This window comes from Vanacampus margaritifer, chromosome 16, assembly GCF_051991255.1.
Source record: "Vanacampus margaritifer isolate UIUO_Vmar chromosome 16, RoL_Vmar_1.0, whole genome shotgun sequence".
NCBI lineage: Eukaryota > Metazoa > Chordata > Actinopteri > Syngnathiformes > Syngnathidae > Vanacampus > Vanacampus margaritifer.
In genome coordinates, this window is record NC_135447.1 from 5090195 (window position 1) to 5114581 (window position 24387).

Consider the following 24387-nt stretch of genomic DNA (forward strand, 5'->3'; position numbering starts at 1 on the left):
CATGCGGTTTTGTTGAGCTGGAAATCAATCCAAACAAAACCATCTTCTCAGCAAACCATCAGATGGTAAAATTGTGGGGTTTTTTTTGTTCATTTATTTCATATCATGTTGCAGAATAACTAGGAGTATGTTTTATATATATTTTTTGATAAATTAGCAACTCTGAGCTACTGTAGTTTAAAAAAAAAAAGGGTTAAAATTGAAAAAACATATTTTGGTGTTCAGTGAACTTATATCAGCCATTTAATGTATAATTCATAATTTTCCAAAGAAGAAAAGGCTTCTTGGGTTCTCCAGGGTTAATAACAGCAACCAAGCACACATTTACATCCAGTGGCCGGTGGAGTCTACCTGTATAATCGTGTTCACCTCGGAGAGGCTAGTTCTCCCCCCTTCAGAGTCGTCCTTTACTCTCCCCCGGGCCTACGGCACCTTTTGTTTTCTTGAATAATGATTTCCTTTTGGGTCACCTCTCCAGCCTTTCAGGGCAGTGAAAGTGGATCCGTCCAGGGCCTCTCCATTACATAGCCCATCAGATAAGGGAGGGCGAGATAAGTCCCCTCTGTATAATAAATGTCTCATATTTGATCTTCACAGGTGGGAGTGATCTCACAACACCGAAGCCCCGGTGCCTCTCCGGGGACAGCTTGCATAAACGCTAGCTTTTTAGTATGAAAAGGACGAGTCCGCTTTGGCGTTTGATATCCGAGGTGTCGGCAAACAAAATGTCAAAAACGCACACGCCCTAATGTTGCGGTTTCCCGTGCTCGCATTGGGAAGGTGAAAGGTTGACATATCATTGCTTATTCGGTCAGTTTATGGTGTGAATCATAAACAAGTTAACCCCCCTTCCCCAGCCCAAGTCCCCCCTCATACCCCTCAACCAACACCACAGTGTACAGGAGAGAGTCCTTTTGCCTCACCGGTTCAAAGTTCAAGCACAGGGCCCGGCAATCATTGACTCAGTCACCGTTTTAATAGAAAGGAATGTGCCGGCAAATCAAAAGAGAACATTAGAAGAGTTGGCTTCAGAATAGACAAGGGATCGTATGAATACAGTGGAAAGCAAATAGCCCGGGCAGAATGTCAGGCTTCCTTGTTAGTCCGTATAATGTTGCACGGCTGCGGTCCGAACGGGAGACTGCGGAGACTTAGAAGGCAACACAAGCTGCGAGTTACGCTTCGCTATCTGCACTTGGATGTGCAACGCGTCTTCAGGCCAACGCTCAAAACCTTGGCTTGTCAATTATTTTTCACGGAGATTTCTTTCTCGTAGATCATTGGCCACGAGAGGTGGGGGGGGGGGGTGGTGTTCCACTACACCGCCCTCCACATGCTGCCTTTCGGGGCTCTGGTGTTGACAAAATAGTCCGCCATAGCTGTGCTTTTACCTGCAATTTATTTCTTTAAATCCTGGAGCAATAGTCAGATTGTTGATGACACTTTCCCCACTGGCGCACACCAACGTTAAATTGGAAAATAGCACTTTGATCACTTAAAGGTGTAGTTCACACTTCTTGCACCTAATCAGATTTTTGTCTCTCATCCAACTTGATTTGGTGAAGTACGAACAGCAAAAATGACATTTCACATGAAGGAAATCTTCGCAAAGGAATTTTGCCATAAGAACACAGGTGCCGCGACACCACCTTTAGTGTGATAAGAACTGATTAAGAACTAGGGTTGAGCATTGGATCACATTTCCAGCAGAAAAAGAAAAAGAGAGCCATGCACAAGCCAGATTTGTGGTTGCAACAAACCCACTCTGAATACCGTATTTTTCGGACTATAAGTCACACTTTTGTCCGACCTTGTGCCGTAATTTGAATAGGCTCGGACTGGCACAGAAAACAAACAAAAAAAACTTCCCCAATAGTTTTGACTTTCTTTTGGCGGTTCGCAAATTCTTTATTTAGCATGCAAAAAAAGGAGCTGGTAATGCACCAAAAGTATTTGCCAAATGGAAGCAGAAGGAAGAAGTAGTAGCCATTGCGCGCAATATGTGACGTATCGCTAGCTTAGCATGCGGCTTCCTTATGTCACAACAAGGACTTACAGCACTAAAAGGTGCAGTAACTGACCAGAATTCTACCTTTTTGGCCGTAATGCGGCGCAGGATTCTAAAATTAAGGTAAGCCATTTTAAATTGTTTAAAAAAAAAACTTTTCTGTGTTCCCTCATTAATTTCCGAATGTAGCCTCTGTTAGCAGCTTGAACTTTTTCCATCTGTACTGCCCAACTCACTGGGCAAACGCACCCGTGATTAGAGAATGGGGATTTTACGTCCGAGTCTAAGCTCTACTGTTCTCGGTCTTGGTTTTTGTCAAATGAATTTCCCCCAAAAATAGGACTTGCACTCCGAGGCAATTTATAGTCCGAAAAACGCAGTACTTGCAAATGGCATTTTGAATAGCGGCACTTCAAAATCCAAGTTGCAACAATTGAAATTAACTGCAGTATGAATGTGAACAATCTTTTTTTCTTTTCTTTTCTTTTTTTTGTAATTGAAATGGGACATGGGAAATTTGCATCGTTTTTTCACTTTCATTAAAAAAAAAAAAGTGATCTAATATGATCTGATGAGCATTCTTTAGATTAGATAAAACCTGTTAGTTCACCATTTGTCTCACTTGGTGAAGATAAACTACAATAGCAGTCACAAAAGCATAAGCCAATTTTTTTTATATATTGTTTACAAAAACGGGAAAACAATAGTGCTATATTTAGCTGTGATTAATCCTCAACTTGTCCTCCAAATGTATCTTTTGTTGTTAGCATGGCCAGCGTTGGCGTCAAGTACAGTAGCATTGGACGCCGTTTTGAACTCTCAATGTTCTCTTTGCTGTCATCTTCCCTTATATTGTTAGATCTCTTATCTGATGTTGTCAAGCTGAATAAACAGATCTTTTCGATAGTCGCAGGTTTCATCTGTCTGCCCTTATCAGCGGTTCCTTTTGATCAGAGGCATTTTTTTTATTCTGTGAAAAAAAAAAAAAAAAAAGCTTGAAGGGTGCAGCCAGTGGAGCAGCAAATATGGCTGAAATGTGATCTGAATGATTTTCTAGAGCGTGCTCAGTATACTACAATGAAGTTTGCGGGTTTATTTTTCTATACGGTTACAGATTATGTCACTGCTTTCATCGAAGAGGGTATTTCTATAGCATTGTGCGACGGGGGGGGGGGGGGGGGGCATTGATTGAGTAGGTGTGCACGATTGACAATTTGTGCGTGTGAAGTTGAGCATGAACACTGAGCCTCTACATGCCGAGGTCAGTGCTCATTGGCCCTTTGTGGGGGTAACGTTGGGGAGCGCTATAGCCCGATGCAGAAGAAGAGTGTGGGAACCAACTGGCGCCACAGAATGGGGGGGTTGGGGTGAAAGATGAGGTAAAGGTTCTGGAGCTCAACAATCACCATGTTGATGTCTTCACTGGGTGGCCTCGTTGTACGGCGGTTACGGAATAGAGCAGGTCACTGAGACATTCTGTACACTCTAAAAACAGTTGGGTCAAAAATAACCCAACTATGAGTCAAAAATGGACCGATCCTCTACTTGGGTCTATTTGACCCAACAGGGATGTGATTTTTCCGCTAATTCGCGGAATTCCGCTTTTTTTTTTATCTCCCCCCAAAAAAAAAAAATCCAATAATTTTTTTTATTTTTATTTTTTGTATTTCATTGTGTATGCACATGACTCCGACAGATAACATCTTCTGCTATAACAAAGACATTTGTGGTATGCTCTAATATGAGTTACTTTTCATTTGGTCATGATACAATTATTTGTTCATGAAATTTGAACTCTTCAACATTATTTATGTGTTAACTTAGTAATCACATTAGTTAGATATGATGATATTCTCAGTGATAGTTTTTAAAAGCAAAGGCAGTCCAATGTTTTTGAATGTGACTGATTTTGAGTTGACTAAAACTGCCATTTTATATGGGATAGTTAAATTGAAAATTTATGCTGTTGTTTTGTCTATTTCTTTGTCATGTGAGTGCATTGAAAGTACTTAAAAACACGGAAAACCCATGAGCTCCGGGGGGCGAACTTGTCCCCCCCACCAGGGCACTGCCATGGACCTAGCTGGGTGCCAGCGGCCCCCAGACCCCCGGCTAAATTTTCAGATAATTTCACTTTGGTCAAATCACATCCCTGTGTACACTCTAAAAACAGTTGGGTCAAAAATAACCCAACTATGAGTCAAAAATGGACCGATCCTCTACTTGGGTCTATTTGACCCAACTTTGAGTCAAGAAATGAAACTCATAAATATTGGTCCAATCCTTTACTTGGGTCAAAAAATTGGGTCATTTTGTGTAAGACCCATAAAGTGGATCGGTCCATCTTTGATCCATTAATTGGGTTACTTTTGACCCAACTGTTTTTAGAGTCCTGCTGTCCCGGTACATGATGCACTGCTGGCTAAATATAACCAGCAGGATCAATGTGGTGTCAAAATGAGGCGGTCCACTTAGGCGGATACGTACATAACAACCTGTTGCAAACCGACGGCGGAAGTGTTTGTTTTGCATGTTTATGTCAAGACCTGGGAACACCGCTTGCTCTCTTGTATTTAAGGTCGCACAAGTTGTCAATAATACTTTATCAGATGAATACAAAGAAGAATGAAAGAATTCCCAACGGGACAGAATCGTTCCCCTGCCTGCACGGCAATACAACACCCTCAGTAATCCCCGGGATTTAGTCTATAGCATACAATCAGGAGCACTGGTGTCTCCATTTGGAACAATATCGACACCCCCCCCCCCCCCCCCCCCCGGCCCTTGAAGTGAAATCTTAACTGCTCACAATTAAAGCCAGTCAGTGAAAGGCCAGCTGTTCCTCGCCCTCTGCCGGACCATCCAGGCCTCCGATGTGATGCTACACGTTCAACCCTTCCGCCCTACGCACGCTCCCAACGACTGGCGCGGAAGCATAAAACGGTATTATCGGCCCGCGTCAAGTTACAAAGCATCACGCTTTCCACCCGCCGCCGCTAACGAAGAAGGCGGTGGGAAACGTACACACGATCTGCTCCTACGCACCCAAGCATGTGCCTGTTTCGCACAAAGAGTTCTCAAGGCCACATGTTGTCAGGACGCCGTTCTGACAACCATACGATCCAAATAGAATGAAGCGCTTGTTAGGATCCTGAAAAAACATCACAAGCAGCTGGTAAACATTTCAGATTATGGATGGTTAAACAAGTCGACGCCTGGCCGGGAGAGACAATATCAAGCCAGCTGTCCTCGGCCATGAAGTTGTCCCAACTGAGGACGAGGATCACATGATATCGTATTGTGCAGCTGTACAACGGCATACGGGCTTCAGTATCTTTCTCAGGAACTCTATGATATGGTCACTGGTTCGGAAGATGAATATTCTACCACCTGAGCCATGCCGCCCCAAGTAACGCGTGACTATATTTTAACAAAGACGTTTCTCAATCGCCGCTCTTGCCATCTCATGACACATCATCAGTCGCCGTCCGTACGTAGGAATACTCGGATGTTGTTCTTTGTCAGCTAGCTTAAACCAAGGGAGCATCAGTTGGGTACTTGTGAAGGCTTGGCTAGGAAAAAATATCCCAAGATGGATTTCATGCTGCTGTCACACAAATACGTCAGAGTTGGGGGTTCGGGGGGGGGGGGGGGGGGGTTAACAAGTACACAGCTGTTCCAATTTACAAAGAAACTCGCGTTCTCAGGAAGAACGTTCTTCCATACGTTCTTAACTCTTTCACTGCCATTGACGTTTATAGACGTCAAGTAAAAACCTACGGAGCACTGCTAATGACGTCTAAAGACGTCATCCAATTTTTTTAATTTTTTTTTTGAAACGGGTGCGGGCAAGGCTTCCGGAGCTGTGGTGAAAGTTGGTGAAAGCGTTTTACAGAAGTAAAGCACTATTTAGGTGTTTGTGGCATCATTCATAGACAAAAAGAAGTGTACAATTCACTAGAGTGCATGAAATAACATCGTTTCACAAAAAGCTCTTTTTCTCCGTTTTTTGTTTCAAAACAGAGAATTTCGGTGAAAGTAACCATTTTCTATTGTTGATTACTGAAGAACGGAATAAGGTAGAAACATACTTTTTTTTTCTGATGAAAGCTGAGAGTCCAATCTTTCATTTGGTAGTATGTGTGTTTCCACAGTCCAAACACAACATTTTCTGTGGACCTTGAAAGATCACTCAAAATGCTTAAATCGGCTGGCAGTGGGGACAACCCGTTTCTGAAAACGTCTGGCAGTGAAAGAGTGTGAAGGCTTAGCTTGGAAAATATCCCAATGTTGGTATCAAGTACGCAGCTGTTCCAATTTGCAAAGACACTCGCGGACACGGGAAGACCATTCTTGCATACGTTCTTAGGAAGACTGCGTTTTTCATTTTGAGAAAATCTTCTTATGGATTTCACTGGTGTGGATGGTTGCTTGCCTTTTGAGTACCATGTGATGGATGGTCAACCATTCCAGGATCTCCGTCAAAGTGAGCTGGGAGCCTAAGTGGTATAGAGAGTTGGATAGCGGGATGGTTTTTGACAGTTCTATCGGTCTAATGGCGGCACGTATTTCTCTTTGGATGGATTAGCGTTAATGAGTGGATCCTATTGTTCCTAATGCCACCTCCGCCTGTTTGCAGCTGTGGATGAAACTATCTGGTATATTTGGCCCCGCGCCCGTCTTTGGCCTCAGATTCTTCTAATATGACGAGGAGACAGCGGCCAACGCATTTGATGCGCTTGATGTGGACGGCAGATCGCCTGCCAAGCTGAGTGCTTTCCTAATCTACGTGTAGACAGGAATACTTGGAAACCAAATGCTGGTGGAAAAGGGTAGGGTGGGGGGGGGGGCAAGAAAGATTGGATAACAAGTGAAAGCAGCCCTCTGTTGGAGATCCCCCCCACCCTCCCCGTTTTTTCTTGCTGAAGTATGTAACTGTGACAAAATCACAAGAAAACATAACCTCAACTTCAACCTGTGCGCGTACTCTCCTCTCAGTTGTGATGCTCCCGAAAGTCAAAACAATTTCTCCATCAACCCGGCCCTCTTTGAACACTTCACTCAGCCGTGGGTTCTCGTGCTTGAATGTTCTCAAGAGTTTTGAGATTCCACTGGCTGGATGTCGTTGAGTGGAAACCTCGCAGTAAAAACCCGATTAAATACTTCCTGGCATGTATCGGCATTCGTTTTCCGAAGGTGAAGGACATAACATTATAAATGTGCTTGGACTGGATTTCACTTTCCTTTCCTTTCTTTGGTCCTTCCTCGGGTCTCCTGATGGCCTCACGACTCTGGCTGGAAGTGTTTGGTTTAGGTGAACGGTATGGGATTTTTATAACTCTTTGACTGCCAAAAACGTTAAATAACGTTTAGTAAAATCCTATGGAGGAGTGCCAAAGACGTTAAAAGACGTTTTTTTTTTCAAAACAGAGGTGAAACTAACCATTTTCTATTGTTGATTACTGAAAAACGGAATAAGGTAGGAACAAACTATTTTTTCTGATGAAAGATGAGAGTCCAATCTTTCATTTGGTAGTATGTGTGTTTCCATAGTCCAAACAAACAAATAATTTTCTGTGGACCTTGAAAGATCAGTCAAAAATGCTTAAATGGGCTGGCACCCACGGCATCCCTTTTCTGAAAACGTCTGGCAGTCAAAGAGTTAATAGGTTTTAGGTGAACTAATGAATACACACACACTCGCACGCACGCACATACACATACTCACCCACATACAAAAAAAAAAAAAAAAAAAGAAGAGAGCAATAATGATGATGACATGTCAAATCGGTAAAATTACCGAATGAACAATACTGAGCTCTCCAGAAAAAAAATTAAAATAATTATGTGCTTGAACTTTCACCTTGTGGCATTTATTTACTGTAAACAAAACCAAAAAAAAAAAATCCTTCCGTAAGTTTCTCGGCTACCTTGGTCGGCTCCAGCAGGTTGACCTTATGTAGCTTTTTGAACACGACGTCGCGTCTGCAGTCTTCATGCCTCCCTCTAATCAGCAGCCGAGCGAACTAAGCTAAGTAAATGGCCGGGGTGGAAGAAAGGATAGGGATGAAAGCGGGATAGATTACATATTCATCTGGCCAATATAGAGGAAGTGAAGCCTGCAGAGATGCCTGTCGAAGCACCATGACGGAGCAGAGATTACACACAGGTGCGACTGTAAGCACGCACCTCGGTCTCAGTCACATGTGTTTTGCCACCTTCAGCTCGCCGTGTTTTGTCGACGGCCCTCATCTCCCCCGACGCTGACGTGTTTCTGCATGTGCGGCCTTTTGTCACTTATCGTCAATCTACATTGCTTATCAGTTTCCTTTTATACACAAGGATTTTTTTTCTTTCCAGGTTCGTTGTTGGTATGGTTATATATTTTTTTTCAAACACGTTTTTGCAATACTGCCATTTTGTAAACTCTTGCGTTGAAGCCAAAATATTTTTTTCTCTTCAATAAGTACAATTACAGTAATATATTACTTTTTGCTATAAAGCCTTAATTTCTATAGGTCAAAACATTATATCGCCAATTAGTCATGGGCTGATTGTCAGTTTGACGCTTTATTGTGGTTTTAAAAAGTCAAGGTGTCAATGACCGCAAATATATTGCCAGTCACCGGTAATGAGCAAATTTTTTCTTTTTTTGAGGGAACTTTGAAGTAATTGCCTCCAATTAACTAATCCACAGAGGAGGCGGAATGGGGACTGAGGGAGATTAGACAAACGAAACAGTTACACAAAGGCCTTTGAAGTGTCCTTTAGTAAAAAATGTGTACACGTGTTGGTGCCAGCAGGTACTAGTTTGCCCCAAGGACAACACAAGTAGCGCACAGGTCTGTAATGAAAATAGCTCACCAGTGATGGGACACTGAAATATTTAAGCAATAGTGTTAACATTTATTTTTTATTTAAATTGAACATAGTACAGGTTTCTTAATGTACTAAATTATTTTCATTGTAACTTTGTTTTAATAATAATAATAATAATAATTCAATGGGGAAAATTGAATAAAAAAAAAAACGCTCTAAAAAAATATTTTAGAGCTGTAATTTTAATACCGTGTTACTGTGAAAAGCTGAAAGGAAAAGAAGAAGAAGAAGACTGTGATGTTCTAGCTCATGGTTATACTGTCAGAATCTATGCCTAGCAGCAATTGAGTGTGTGCGTGCATGTCCGTCATTGCATGTAGCCGCAAAGATTGAGCTGTGTAACATTAACGTATTTTCAGTACAACATAGCACTTGTGTAAAATGCGCTTATTTTGAATTTCTGAGTCCCAATTTTTTTTTTTTAAAAGGGGAGTTAACAATTTTCAAAAAACACAGATATAGTAGAATAGAATCCAATTTCACTCATTTCATTTCTGTCACTATATGGTCGCTGACTGTGGGTAAACAAAGAAACATTTGTAGTATACAAAAAGCATTTTTTTTTAAATAGTTTAAAATTCATTATTATTATTATTATTATTATTATTAATATTATTATTATTAAGTGTTTTTTTTCCCACGCCATTACTTAAACTTACCAGCTTTATGTTTGACAAGCTCCAGTTCGGGCATTTTGAAAAGCAAAAACTCTTACTCACTGAATGCATACCTGCAAGAATCTTGCTCTCCTTGGGGGTCTCACAGCTCATCGGGCATGTTTTTGATTCCTATCTGATTCACCTGCCTCCTACATTCTGCCTCATTAGCCCGAAGGCCCACTTTGACTGTGCGCTTTCCAATTGGATACACACCAAAGGAGTGTCACCCATCTTTTGCTCAGGGCCAGATTCATCACCTTCAACTACTACCGCCTCTAATTAAACTTTTTGGAAGGGAGTGGCAGCTTTTTCATTATCTAGAACTCGGCTTAAAAGTCGTGGTTGTTGCATTTGCCTCATGTTCTCTTGTCCTGATAAAGTAATGATGGCGAAGCCGTTATGACTCCCCCAGATGTGTAGCGCGTAGCAGCAACACACCTGGAATTGTTATCTCCTCTTTTTATATGAGGGCGAGCATGTAATGTGGAAAACATACTGAATGTGGAAAGCACACGGAGCCGCCCGCTCTACTTCCTTGTCAGACAAGTGGGTTTCACCTGCCGGCTGACTTTTCATTTCATAATCGCTTGGAGATGTTTTACTCCCAGTGAATTCACGTCCCTATAAAGCTTTTCCCCCCGAATAATGAAATTGTCTTTGCTTTGAATGAACAAACGTGAGGTTCCATATTGTATGTGACAAAATAAAGTCCTGACCCATGTAGGTGCGGCCAGATAAAGAACAAACCGTGCCGCCCTCCTTTCCTCTGGGCCTTTGCCACTGATATGGCGCTCCCTTGTGATGAATGTCTGAGATTCCCTGCCTGTCTCTCCAACTTAACAACATGTTCCTTTGGTGGGAGGAAGTGCTTTGGATGTCATTGCCCATCTACCCAGAGGGGCTGCGTGTTGAGACGCACCCCTCCCCTCCCCTCCCCTCCCCTCCCCGGCTGCTTTCCTTTCACACCCCACGCGCTGATCTCCCGACATATCCATCTCTCCTGAGGCGACAGTAGTGGCTCCTTTTACTAAACTGTCCCAACTTCTGAGATCCTTGTGATGAGACAAACATATCATACTGTAGAACACTGCCAACATCGGCTCCAACATGATCCATAATCTCTCAGGTGGCTTCAAAAGTTTTATTTATGTCAAAGGAATGTTGGAAGTAAACCACCAATGTTTTAGCTTCATCTTCAATCTTCAGCTGTTGTCCGTGAGCAACAGCGGTGTTTATCAAGCGTTGACTTGTGTACTAGTTTATCAAACGTGCTCATAAAATGGGTTTTCCACAGTGTTTTTATGACCGTAGGTTGACTTGCCGAGTTCAATAAAGCTGTGGTCAGAAGTTTACATTGGTTCATAAAGGGCATAAATGGCATATGGGACGACGTGTGGTGTCAGAACCACAAAAAAGATTTTATCAGCTATAAAACAGCACATTTGGCTAAACCAATTTGTTCGAAAGTAATCAGTCGGAACTCCATCTGTGCCAGACTGTCAGCATCAAAGCGTGTAGTCATTTTTGTCTATTATTTTCATCGTTGCTTGCCCAAATCTGGTACTTGCTAGCTGCTAGCCGCTAGCCACTAGCCATCAACGCTAGCAACAAGCGGCAGCGTTTTTCAAAGCCGCTTCAGGCCTTTTTGTAATGTTTGTTGACAATGTTAAGGTAATATTCAGTAATATATATATATATATATATATATATATATATATATATATATATATATATATAAAACAATCTTTACCCATTATTCCTCTAAGATGATGTAACATGATAAGAAGGTGGACTTGTGTAAGCATTAAATGTTTAGTTTGTGTTGCTTTATACAAGCTTGTATATATTTTGAGCAGCTGGGGTTTTAGTGGTTCGCCCCTCAGGCAAGTGATAAAGCTTTTCCTGTATGGGAGGTCTAGAAAATTGGCAGATATTCCTTAAGAGACTCTCACTATTAATTAGAAATTCAAAAGAAATTCATCGTACAATAGCAATTAAGAAGAAATTAAATGGCGCCCCAGGCTAAACACCCAACGATGCAAAGTTCAACTCTATAGATGTCTAACATAAGCAGAGCGTTAAGGGTAATGATATTTGGTCGTTTTTTGAAACCTGAGTGACGTGAAGCCCTGGCGGCTCGCTTGGTGGTAAAGCATGTCTCCTGTGTGCGCGTGCCAAGAATCACACAGCGAGTATAGATAACCGCTTGTTCATCGCAAGACTGCCTTACTTTGCATGAAAAGTGCACAGCAGTCTGCACGGCGGGTGATGAGTCACATCTGCTCTTTGTGTGTTTCACCGTGGATCAAACCGGCAACGTCTGCATGACTAAACATCTGCTTTGATGTGCCGCTGTTGATTTCATAGTTCAGTCAAGACTGGACTGCTCTCCATACTGACATGCACACTAGGGACACGCCTACAACTTGCCTAACGCGGTTATGGGTATTGCACTGAACATTTTCATTCCTCGCTTCTTACTGAGCATGTCTTAAATCTCATAAGTCACCGCTTCAGCAGGGCATTGTTCTTTCTGAACAGTCATTGAAAAGCAACTGCATTGTCACAACAAATTGATGACACAGACAAATTGACACGTGTGTATGCATTATTTATATATATCAGACTTAGTTGTTCATACATTTTTAGACTTTTCTGCCTATTTGTCAAATTTCTGACATTTTTGGCAATTTTATGGACATATGGTTATTTTCTGCCTCTCTTCCTTGTCATTTTATGGCAAATTTTTTGCCTTTTTTTTGTTGTTTTTTTTGCTATCAATTTTCTAACAGTTTTGGGGATTTCTTTTTTTGGTTTTGGACATTTTATAGTTACTTGTTAAATGTGTTTTTTTTGTTTTGTTTTTACTTTTTGGGCAATTTGTGTACTTTTTATGGTAATTATCGAGATTTCTTCTTTTTGTCTTTGAACATTTTATTTTCTGCCTTTTTTTTAAGAAGATTTTTCTGAAATTTTTAGCAATTCCAATTTCTGCCTTTCTTTTTCTTCTTCTTATGGCAATTTTGCATAGATTATATTGTAATTTTCTGCTCTTCCTCTTCTTTTTTTGGTTATATGGTCACTTTTCGGGCATTTTTAGGTTGTTGTTGTTTTTTTTAAACTTTTTCATCTACCTTCCGACTCTTTTTCTGACAACGTACACATTTTTTATATTTATTTTAGAGCTGACTAAAAAAAAAGAAGATCAGATTAATTAATTAATTAATTAAGTTAATTATTGATTATGATCAGATTAATTAATTAATTAATTAAGTTAATTATTTCAACATTTAATGTTATTAGGATGTTGTCAACATTTTTGGATCCACTGCACTAATCAATTACTTGCATAATTTAAAAAAAATAATAAAAAAAGACCACAGTATCTTGACATGAACAAATATTCTGAATATCATACGGAATCATTTGATGCACGTAGTCATGTTTATTGGTCAATCACTACCTGTGCTACTTTTAACGTAACCATCCACTGTCAAGCTAAAGGATCATCTGTGGTCAAAATTAATTATGCGTTTAATCTGCGGATACAATACAAAAAATACTTGATTAATGCGATCATTTTTTGTGATTAATTATTAGTTAACGCTTTAACTCGAATTTATTTATTCATTTTTTTAAATCAAATTTTAATCAAAGAATATTTTAGCAAAAAAAAAAAATGTAAATAAATATTTTTTTAAAACATTCGAGATCCACAGGGAGTCAGAGGAAAGGAATTAAAGCGCCACAGGTTGCAGACCCCCTGAATTAGCTGATTCATTTCCAATCATGCCACATTACAACGTCCATCTCATTTTCGACTCATTCCTTTGTTGTTACCTTCCAGCCTGCTAGCAGATGTTCAAAATTAGCTTAACACAACTCCGAGGTTGGCGTCTTGCTGTTTACTTAAAGCGTCCAATGTTGATGCACTGCCCCCCTATCTGCCACTGTGTTATTTTCACATTACCCCGCAATGATAAGCAGGTGTGAATGTGAAAAGGAGGGACGCCGAGTGCTGGAAAAGGTCAGGGTTGTTGTTGTTGGTTTGCCTCTGATGTGGTTTCCCAGGAAAAGAGCCTCAGGGCGCCGCATTTTGGCAGAGTGGCAGCTGGCCTTTGCCACTCAGTGCCGATTCCTGGAATATAAAAGCCTGTTAAAGCTGGTTCTGATTTGTGGGCCACCCACGCACCAGCACCATTTGAATGGACCAAAGAAAGGGAAGGCAGTGCTTTACACTCGGTTTTACACGTCTTTTTAATGTGATCATTTACGACAGTCAGTTTGACTTCCTTCGCCCTTTCCGCTCCTTTTGGCTGCTGCAGGTGCGAGATATGTTTGCCAAACTACAAAGGATCGAAGACAAAAATGGATCAGGAAATTCTGGTTCTACTTTATTTATGGTCCCTCCCCTCACTTGTCTTTAAAAAAAAAAAGAAACAAACAAACCCAATCCTATGACCAATGCACAGTAAAAAAGAAAGATGCAGAAAAATTATTGGGTGCGTTTGTTCTTGCTTCCCTGCTGCTAAGATGGACCCAGGAAGAAGTCCAAAACCTGATACAGGACTTGACTCAGGTGACGGTTAATAATCAGGACTGCCGGCATTGTAGACCCTCCAGTTGACTCCGGTCGAGACGTCTCCTTTCATGCCATATGAGGTCACCCTCTTTTGTGTCGACTGCTCGCACACCGTCACAGAGACGTGCCGATCTCCATAATGCTCGCACCCTCAGGCCCAGAGGAGGAGAGCCCAAGCAGAGGAAGTGTAAAGGTCTAATGTTAGACCGCTGATGGAGGGACGCGAGATCGGGTTGCAGGGACTAGCCAGCTCTCTATTGTCAAGCTGGCTTGATCTTCCTCGTTCAATGGGCCTTATCTCGGGGTCCTGCTTGTGTTGTCCAATGCCGGACCTGCCCAGAGGCACGAACCGCAGAATGTCACGGCGGGAATCTGAATTCCTTTGTGTCATGGAGGAATGTCATTCATGAAGTCGTGACAATACTTTTACCCAGTCAATTTAAGGGCTCGACACACGGGAGGCGACAAACGACAGCGGAATTCGTACCTCGTCACCTCCCAGGTCCAACTCAAAACACGGGACGTGATGAGCAGCAACAGATTTGTTTGGCCATTGAAAAACACAGAAGTTTCACTACATTACCTAATTCCAGTATGAAGATTTCCTATATAATTTTGCTATTATTATCATCATCAACATCATCATTATTATTATTAACTCATTCTCTCCCAGCCATTGTCACTGAAGCAACCCCCTTCGCTCCCGGCTGTTTTACTGGTTTTTGACTGATTTTCCAAAGGCCCACAGAATATTGTGTTCTACTGCTATGAAAACATGGAACCTACCAAAAAGAAAGATTAGAATCTCTTTTTTCATCAGGAAAAAAAAAAAGTAGATTAGTATATGTTTTTCATTTTGCAGCAATTAGCATTAAACTACAGCTAAGTTTCATCATTATTCACAAAACTGTTGAAAACACAAGAGCTTGTTGCAACATGGCCCTGGTTGATCTCTTATAATCTGCAACCACCTGCTGGCCGTTTTTTGTAATAACTACTAGTGCCTTAAGTGACCTCTTCAGGTCAGAAGCTGCATCCAAGCCTTCTGTATGCTGTAGCATTAAAAAAAAAACATATAAATACGTTTTTGGGAGTGAAGGGCAAAAAGGACTTTTACAAAAATGATTTAAAAAACAAAACAAAAAAAACTTACCAGACAAATTAAACCTGTTTTTTGTATGTTTTTCTCTCTTTTTTTTTTTTTTTTTTTTTTTTTTTACAAAATGATAGTCAGACACTGCTAAAATTAGCTCCTCCATTTTGCTGCATAGCCCCCCACTGTGTAACACGCCCAGCATTCATTGGCTCATCAATCAAACCTTTGCTGATTGGTTGTAACCACCGGCGACAGCGACAAAAGTTGAACATTTTTCAACGTTCTCGTATCGCGTCACAGGCCTAATTTCACATGCACGAATGCCGCGTGCCGAGCGAGCGATGTCGTCTCCGGTGTGTGGCGCCCGTTAGTCAACGTTAATTTTTTTGGTCTCAACTCGCGTGAAAAATTCTTCCCTACACCCTCATATTCAAGTACATTTCTTTAAACGCAGACTCCGATTTTTATTTTGATTGAAAATGGGTTTGACTCATACTATAATTGCCATTTAATGACACACTAAACACAAATAGAACAATGCTTTATATGTTTTTTCATGGGACCTTTAATTAGGACTTGGGGCCACTTTAGGAAAGCCATACTTAGGATGTGATGTTTTGCCACTATTGTGTAAAAAAGGGAGAAACTGTTGAACTTGAAAAGTCCTCCAAAACATAGTACTGCATGGCATGACACATAAGTAGGCAACAGAAAAATCATGAACTAGACCTACCTTGCATATGGCTTGGGCTTGGGGGTTACAATAAGGTGACTTCTTCCTCTTTTGTTCCGTGCGTTCTTTTTTTACTCGTGACATTTTGGCTAATTAGGTGTCAGTGTGGCACCAAAGGGTGTGCCAACAATAGATGGGGGTTTACAAGGAAACACTCAAAGGAAAATAGTGCGCTATGGATGTAGTAATTATTTCTGGCAATTCCCTCAGTCAAGCACAAGAACATTCGATCAGATCAATGTACAACTTGTTATATTAGAAGTTTTGTTTTGTTTGTTTGTTCCTTAAAGTCGTGACGGCAATAGGAGAACGTGGGAAACGTGCAAAGTGCACAGATTATGATGAATACATGCCTTTGAGTATTGTTATATTACCTGTCTGTATCTGTATATTCTTGAAATAATGAAAATATTCATTATTTGAAGGAATATCACTCTTGGAACTACATGCTAGTTTTTATTAGCATGTCAATGTGATTTTACATTGACTGCTAGCATTAGCACTGGGTATGTTTCTAAAACAAAGTTATGTTGAAATCTATAATGTGTGTAATTGTTTTTGTTGTGTCTTAAGTTTTACATTCATCTCCAACTGGGGTGTCGTTAAGTTATGTCGCACCAACTCCATAAGCAAGAGTTTAGTCTGCACATTAAAAGAGCTTCCGGGTTAAGATCAATGCTAGCCATCCTTTTTAGCTAGTCCCGTGCTCATGTAGAATTGTGTCTACTTGCAGCGGTGGTTAGCCTGCCAACCCGCAGTGAAGAGATTTATCGGAGTACTAGAATACACCAGCAAGCGCCAATTTAAAAGCCTGCATGTGATTTGGCAGCATAGCATTGATGACAGACTGAGTCCAGATCTCGACTTTGTTACCTTTCATCCCACAGAGAGGCACAGACGACTGCTGGAAGTTCCTTCCAAGTAGGAAGTAGTACACCAGAATGTAGTCGCTGTGGTAGAAAGGCGCCATGTGTTTTGCAGTCTGAGGGAGAGTACTTCTAAGCTCAATACGCGTAGCCTCTTCTGTAATTATGTGCCAGAAATATTTTAATGAGGAAGGATGTATAAATAATGCCATCTTTGTAAAACCACCTCATTCTCTGGAGACTTGGAAGAGATATTTTGGATGTGTCACCCACTTTGCTCAATGTCTAGGCTGAGGGCACTGTCAGTTACACTTACTACGTTTAATCACGGGATCCAACACCGGGTTCTGTTGATCTGTGTACCGGTACCTTTGTTTCTCAGAGGGCGGCCATTTTGCCACTTGCTGTCGACTGAAAACGGCAGTTGCTCAGGGCTTGGGTTACGACCAATCACTGCTCATCTTGGGAATGTTACATGACCGAACTCAGAAAACAGGTGAGCCGTGACGTCTGTGATGTCATTGTCAGTCGACAGCAAGTGGCAAAATGGCCGCCCACTGAGATGGATAAAAAATGGGTGGCTTTTACTGCTTTATTTATATTCAACAAAAGTAAAATTGACAAAGTAAAACAGGAATAGTGTTTACCTTAATACAAATTTACCTTATCTCACACCATCTTAACTCATTCACTCAGATCCATTTTCACTGAAGCAACCCCCTTCGCTCCCGGCTGTTTTACTGGATTTTGACTGATTTTGCAAGGCCCACAGAATATTGTGTTCTATTGCAATAAAAACATGAAACCTACCAAAAGAAAGATTAGAGTCTCTTCTTTTAGCAGGAAAAAAAAATATTTATCTGATTCCGTTTTGCAGCAATTAGCATTAGAATATAGCTAAGTTTCATCATTATTCAGAAATCTGTTTAAAACACTGGGGAAAAGAGCTTTTTGCAACATGGCCCTGGCTAATCTCTTACACTCTGCTGCCACCCGCTGGCCGTATTTGTAATAACTACCATTGCTTTAAGCGTTCTCTTCAGTCCAGAGGCTGCATCAAGGCCTTCTGTACGCTCTAGCATAAAAAACAAACATTAAAAACGTATAAATACGTTTCTGGGACCATGGTAATATTTAAAATAGAACATATTTATATGTTTTTGGGAGCAAATTAGTTAATTGGCTTGGTGAGAATGTAGCCAATCGAGCCAGGTCACTGGGGTTTTTCTATGAGAAAGCAGAAATGAATCAAGCAAAAAAAAAAATAATAATAATAATAAATCTGATCAGGGATTACCCCACAGTACTTTTCTAAAATCCCCAAAAGCCAAAACACAGAAAAATGTGTCTTAAAAACAACCCTGTTTATGTGGACAAGGCCTTAAAATAGACTTATGTCTCCAAAACGTTGCAACCCTTTGATGAGAAACAAAATCGGGTTCATGACACGCCGGTATGACGAGAGTGGCGTTCCAAAGGGCAACGTTTTACGTGTTTACCTGCCCACTTCAGTGGATTCCACAGCCTGCTGGCTCCGGCGCTGAGGTAGCGGCTCCGGTGCCTGCATGTCTGCTGTCTACACCGGAGACATTCTTAGTCTGATATCTCTGCTGCATGTTCAACAAAGATTTTGAAAGGCCATATTGAAACTGTGCTTGCAGAGGTGTGTATAGTGTGGGGTGGAGGGTATTTGGGGGGGCAGGGGGGGGGGGGGTGTTCAGTTATACAATCGAAGTCGCATCGTAAAATTCCCTCTGGTCAGTGCTTTGTGTTTAGGGAGACAACAAAGGAAGTGTGAGCTTTTGTAGCTTTGTGTGGACTTTGTATAGGCATGTGTGGTCACTTTTAAGTGTACATTATGTAATGTTGTCTCTTACATGTTGCATCGTAAATATACGTTGTTCTTATCCATTTTTATTAAGTATTAAGAATACCCACCAGGGAATACTTCATAGTCTGCCTGCTACCATTGCATCCGCCGTACAGTGAACCTTCGTTTAGCATTCCTGCAATCGATGATTAATAATAGAGGGAATAAAAAATAAATACCATAACAAATATTGTTTATAGTTTTACCCCTCCCCGATTCTTTAAACTTATTAAAACACTTTTTTTTTTTTTTTTTTTTAAGTATCCTAGTGTTTGTTCTCACAAACTCTTGTGCTTGGCGTAAAAATGGTCACATCTTCATTTTCATGCCAGGGCAAGTCAAATTTAGTGTTTTGTGGATTTAATAAAACCTCACAATTTGGCGACAAAAAGTAGACTAGACTTTAGACCAGGTTGTGGCGCTTGTGATTTTATGTAATGGATTGGATCATGCGATTAATTACGATTAAAAACTTTAATCGCCTGACGCCCCCAATTTTTTATATTGTCTTTTTTTTTTTATTCATTCACTGCCATTGACGTCAAAAATTCATTTGAACTATTTCTATTAGTTTATCATTTTTTCCCCACTTTTGTTAACAAAGAGTATGAAAACCTAGATTTTTTTTATTGTACATTTAGAACCGATATAAAATGTGTGATTAATCGTGAGTTAACTAGTGAAGTCATGCGATTAATTACGATTAAAAACTTTAATTGCCTGATGCCCCAAATTTTTTATATTTTATTTTTTTTATTTTATTCATTCACTGCCATTGATGTAATTACGATTAAAAACTTTAATCGCCTGATGCCCCAAATTTTTTATATATATATATATATATATATATATATATATATATATATATATATATATATATATATATATATATTTATTTATTTTTTTATTCATTCACTGCCATTGACGTCAAAAATTCATTTGAACTATTTCTATTAGTTCATCATTTTTTCCCCACTTTTGTTAACAAAGAGTATGAAAACCTAGATTTTTTTATTGTACATTTAGAACCGATATAAAATGTGTGATTAATCGTGAGTTAACTAGGGAAGTCATGCGATTAATTCCGATTACAAACTTTAATCGCCTGACGCCCCAAATTTTATATATATATATATATATATATATATATATATATATATATATATATATTTTTTTTTTTTTTTTTGAAGTCATGCGATTAATTGCGATTAAAAAATGTAATCACCTCTTGCCCCAAATTTTTAATCATCTTTTTTTAAAAATGAATTCATGGCAGTGAATGAGTTAAGATATGAGTTTCATGCATGACAGCATCAGGAACTTCTGTGCGACTCGAGCAGTGCTTCTTTTTTTCCCCCCAGCAAATAAATGAGGGCAAATTCAGAATTGTATAACCTGCGTACATGGAATGCCTCCCTCGCGTTCCAGGATCCTCCTTTGTCTGTTTATGACACTGACACTGAGGAGATTGAAGCGACTTCAAAGCGGCGTGGCAGCATTTCTCTGCGCCCAGCCTGTTTACACTGCTCAGCGGAGTCTGCATTCCTCTGTCTCATTTTTCCATGGCATTCCATGAGGAGCTCCACGCTTCTTGGCCTCGTGCCCACACCACGGCAACGCTAACCCCTCCGAACCCTTGCACCCGTCTCCGTATTCCACGTACATAGTTGTGCACTTGTACAAGTAGCCCCGGTGATCTCTCGTGGCACGCTGACTCCACCCTGGTAGGGAATCACCGTTTTAAACAGTCACATAAGAGATTGTTGTTTTCAACTATTTACTGGCAAGTCGCTAAGGAGATGCTAAGTGTGCGGACAGTGTGACCACATGAATAACGTGGACAAGCCTTTAATTTATTTTTGTATTTATATTTTGTGTTTACTTTCCCTCAATGTCACTTTGTGACATCAGTGGTAGGCGAAAAAAAAGTCCTTTCCTGCTGCGTGACATAATATTAGGTTATGACGTGCAGTGTAAAATTATCATCTGAAGGCTTTTTTTAGTTTGGAATCTTAGGATGTTTTTTTTTTTGCCAAGAACATTTCTGGGTGAACCTCATCCAAGTTTAAAGTCTGATTCAGTCAACTGATTTATGCTCCTTTTGTTTAAGGCAGATGTCTTCATAATTGACTTGAAATGTGGCAAAGTGTGGATTATAATTGCACAGTGTGGACTATTTTGCAGTGTTTACTCACACAGAGAAATGTCAGCTGTGAGATTCCGAAATATACATCAAATATATGCAGTATATAACATGATATCCTCCTGAGCAGCCTGTCGTCATTTAATACCAAAGACAACCACACTGAACCAACCCACTGCTGTACAGTCAGGCTTATCTTTTCCGAGGTCCCACAGCAGGTGTGATGAGTAAAACCTTTCCGATATGTTTGTTTTAGGGCCAGTACGGATACCGATTATTCGTAGTCAAGAAGAATGATAACCGGTATTAGGAGCCAATATTCGTTTACAGTAAAAGGGAAAAAAAAATCTTAGCACATTATCTCTTTGACTGCCAAAAACGTTAAATAACGTTTAGTAAAATCCTATGGAGGAGTGCCAAAGACGTTAAAAGACAATTGTTTCAAAACAGAGGTGAAACTAACCATTTTCTATTGTTGATTACTGAAAAACGGAATAAGGTAGAAACAAACTGTTTCCATAGTCCAAACACATAATTTTCTATGGACCTTGAAAGATCAGTCAAAATGCTTAAAATCGGCTGGCACCCACGGCATCCCTTTTCTGAAAACGTCTGGCAGTCAAAGAGTTGTTATTTTTTTGTTGGACTGTCTTATAGCATATGTTTATTTGAATACATTTTCAGGTTTGCGAAATATTTTTAATTTTTGTAGGTGATTTCCCAGAGTTAGCAGTAGGTGTCAAAAAGTTAAAGGAAAACTTAAAAACGGAAATAGCATAAGCTACAAATTTTAAAATGGCTGACATGTTCAACTCTTTATTGTACTTTGAAGAAAAAGAAAAGGTGTAGAGAATTCCCAGGGCCATTAAAATTGCTTATAAAGTTAACTGAACATTTAAATAAATAGTTACCTGATATTAACACAGTTTAAATGGATCTTTTATCAGCCATCAGATTTTTTTATTTATTTTTTTTAAAGACCAATCCTGATATTCATCAAAAGGGCGACTATCGGTGTCGATAATCGGCCTGTCCCTAATTGACTGTGTTTATGACAAATATTTAGACCATCGCAATCCAGCATCATTAAGTGCTTTAATGCAGACGGTTTCAATTATATTGACCGTTGAACATTTTATCCTTTTGAAGAGGAATGAGGAATTTCCAACTGATTTCACCTTTTTATACACCCTTTTTTTTTTCTGTTTAAAGTGGTCACATTATCTGACCTTATCAATAAATGAATGTTCACGTTGCGGTTCAATGTAAACTTAAAAACCAGACAAGAACTAATCACGAGTAGTACAAAGCTGGTGACTTCAAAATGTGAAGTATAAATGTACATTTGTTTATTACTCTCCTGTATTAATTCCTCTTTACTTTGCTAAACTTGTCTCATCGGGTCCAATTTCCCAAAGTGATTGACAAGGCGGAAAAGTCGATCAAATTTTTCTCTCCTCGTGATGTTGTGGGAACGCGAGCGAGGTGGAGTCATCCTGCAGGCCAGCGAAGGGCCAGAGGAAGCCTGGAGGACGTGTGGATGTGGCCCCCGTGTCTCCGTGGAAGAGGGATCACTGCAATGCTAACAAACTGCTGGGGTTGCCGAGCCGCTGACCTGTTATGACAGGGAAGTGTTGTGTTTATGTTGAACTGGGGAGCTTTGAAACCTGTAGCGCTTTGCTAGCCTGAGGCTGATGGAGCGCTCGGAGTTGTTGGTGGTAGCCTTGGTATGTTATATGTTGTATGCAGGGTGCATTCAAGTCGCTAAGGGATCTCGTTTTTCATCTTTTGTGGCTTCTACAGTTTGCGACGGGAGAAGCACACGTTTCACCTACCAGGCAAAAGTTAAAAATACGATTTTTACTTATTTATTTTTTTCTCGCACTTGATCATTCAACTTTATCAAACCTGGCAGAATTTTCAAGATGTGTACCATTGTTCAAAGAAAACATTAAGGGCCCTAATTTTATGCCCAGCGCAAAGTGTGGTCCAGCTGTGTGCATGGTGGTATTTTCTTTCTCTCTGTATTTTGCTTGTGAGATGGAACGCAGCCGACTCCCGTCCAATCGAAGCGACTCCCCAAATTTTGCGGCGGGAGAAGCACACGTTTCACCTACCAGGCAAAAGTTAAAAATACGATTTTTACTTTATTTATTTTTTTCTCGCACTTGATCATTCAACTTTATCAAACCTGGCAGAATTTTCAAGATGTGTACCATTGTTCAAAGAAAACATTAAGGGCCCTAATTTTATGCCCAGCGCAAAGTGTGGTCCAGCTGTGTGCATGGTGGAATTTTCTTTCTCTCGGTATTTTGCTTGTGAGATGGAACGCAGCCGACTCCCGGCCAATCAAAGCGGCTCCCCAAATTCTCTTTAAACCCAAAATTAAATTCTTGACAATAATATGTTCTATGCAGCCCCACTAGTCTAAATACAGTATTCTGGTTAATATTGCGTTTGGTGGAATAAGCACTCTAAAAACGGGTCAGAAATAACCCAACTATGGGTCAGAAATGGACCGATCCTCTACTTAGGTCTTTTTGACCCAACTTTGAGTCTAGAAATGGGTCTTTTAGTGGCGAACAACTCATAAATATTGGTCAGATCCTTTATTCGGGTCAAAAACATTAATGGTTGGGTCAAATTGACCCATAAAGTGGATCGGTCCATTTTTAAACCATAATTGGGTTACTTTTGACCCAACTGTTTTTAGAGTTAAAGGTGCTTTAAAAAGGTGATGTTAAAGCTTTTTCAACAGCTTTTATCTTCCCTTTATAGTAACGCGTGCGGACCCTGCACACTCCACAGTTTCTTTGGGGAGGCGTGGGGCGGAGTTTTTATCAATATCAGAAGGCGGCCATTTTTTTGACTGTCTCAAATTGACTCAAATATTTGTATGCAAGGAATTGAAACAGTCAGTTTTCCGTAATCCCTCTCCAACTTGTCACTTCTTTTGACACTGATTTTTGGAAGTCTCTGCGGCCATTTCTAGAACATAAACATTTTGCTCTTCGAAAACATCCAAACAAATTAAGAACTACTGGTAATTATTTGGGTCTTATTATGGCATCACATTTCTTGAAGTCGTTCTCTGTGGTAAATGTTGCTGAATACAGGCTGACACGGTTGATAAAATGAGGCGGACAAGACACGCCTTTTGTTTTGACAGGTCTGCAGCACTAATGTCTCCTGCTTGTTTACATTTGATGCTTTTTCCAAGTGCTATAAAAGAGTAGAAACAAATTGGACATTTTCCCGACTCCGCAGCACACCCGAGAATTGATTACAACTGCCATTTTGGCCATTTGTTCACATGACGTTTCGGGGGCCTAAATTGAACGACGGGTCTCAAATTGGACTTTCCAGGACCTCTGTTCATTTTGGCACATGTGGTCTTGTAGGCGCCGCTTTCATGTGAACACGGCACGGTTGGAAGAGACGACGAGCCTCTGCTTGGAACGTTGGCGCACATAAAAAGTACACGCAGGGGCGGCAAACTTGTTGTATAATCAATGTAATTGCTACTCATTAATGATAACCACCGCCTCACG

At 40.3% G+C, this 24387-nt stretch overlaps 1 protein-coding gene across 2 annotated transcripts in view; it reads left to right on the forward strand.

The window, feature by feature from the left end:
* rnf43 (ring finger protein 43) overlaps positions 1-24387 on the forward strand; it is a 98045-nt gene that overhangs the window by 26127 nt on the left and 47531 nt on the right. Inside the window, exon 1 of one of the 2 annotated variants that reach the window (XM_077546807.1) lies at positions 20261-20417. The exons of the other annotated variant lie outside the window; for it this stretch is intronic. The gene's annotated coding sequence lies outside the window, so the exon portion shown is untranslated. Of the gene's footprint in view, positions 1-20260; positions 20418-24387 lie in introns of those variants that run through there. 2 annotated transcript variants of the gene reach the window in all.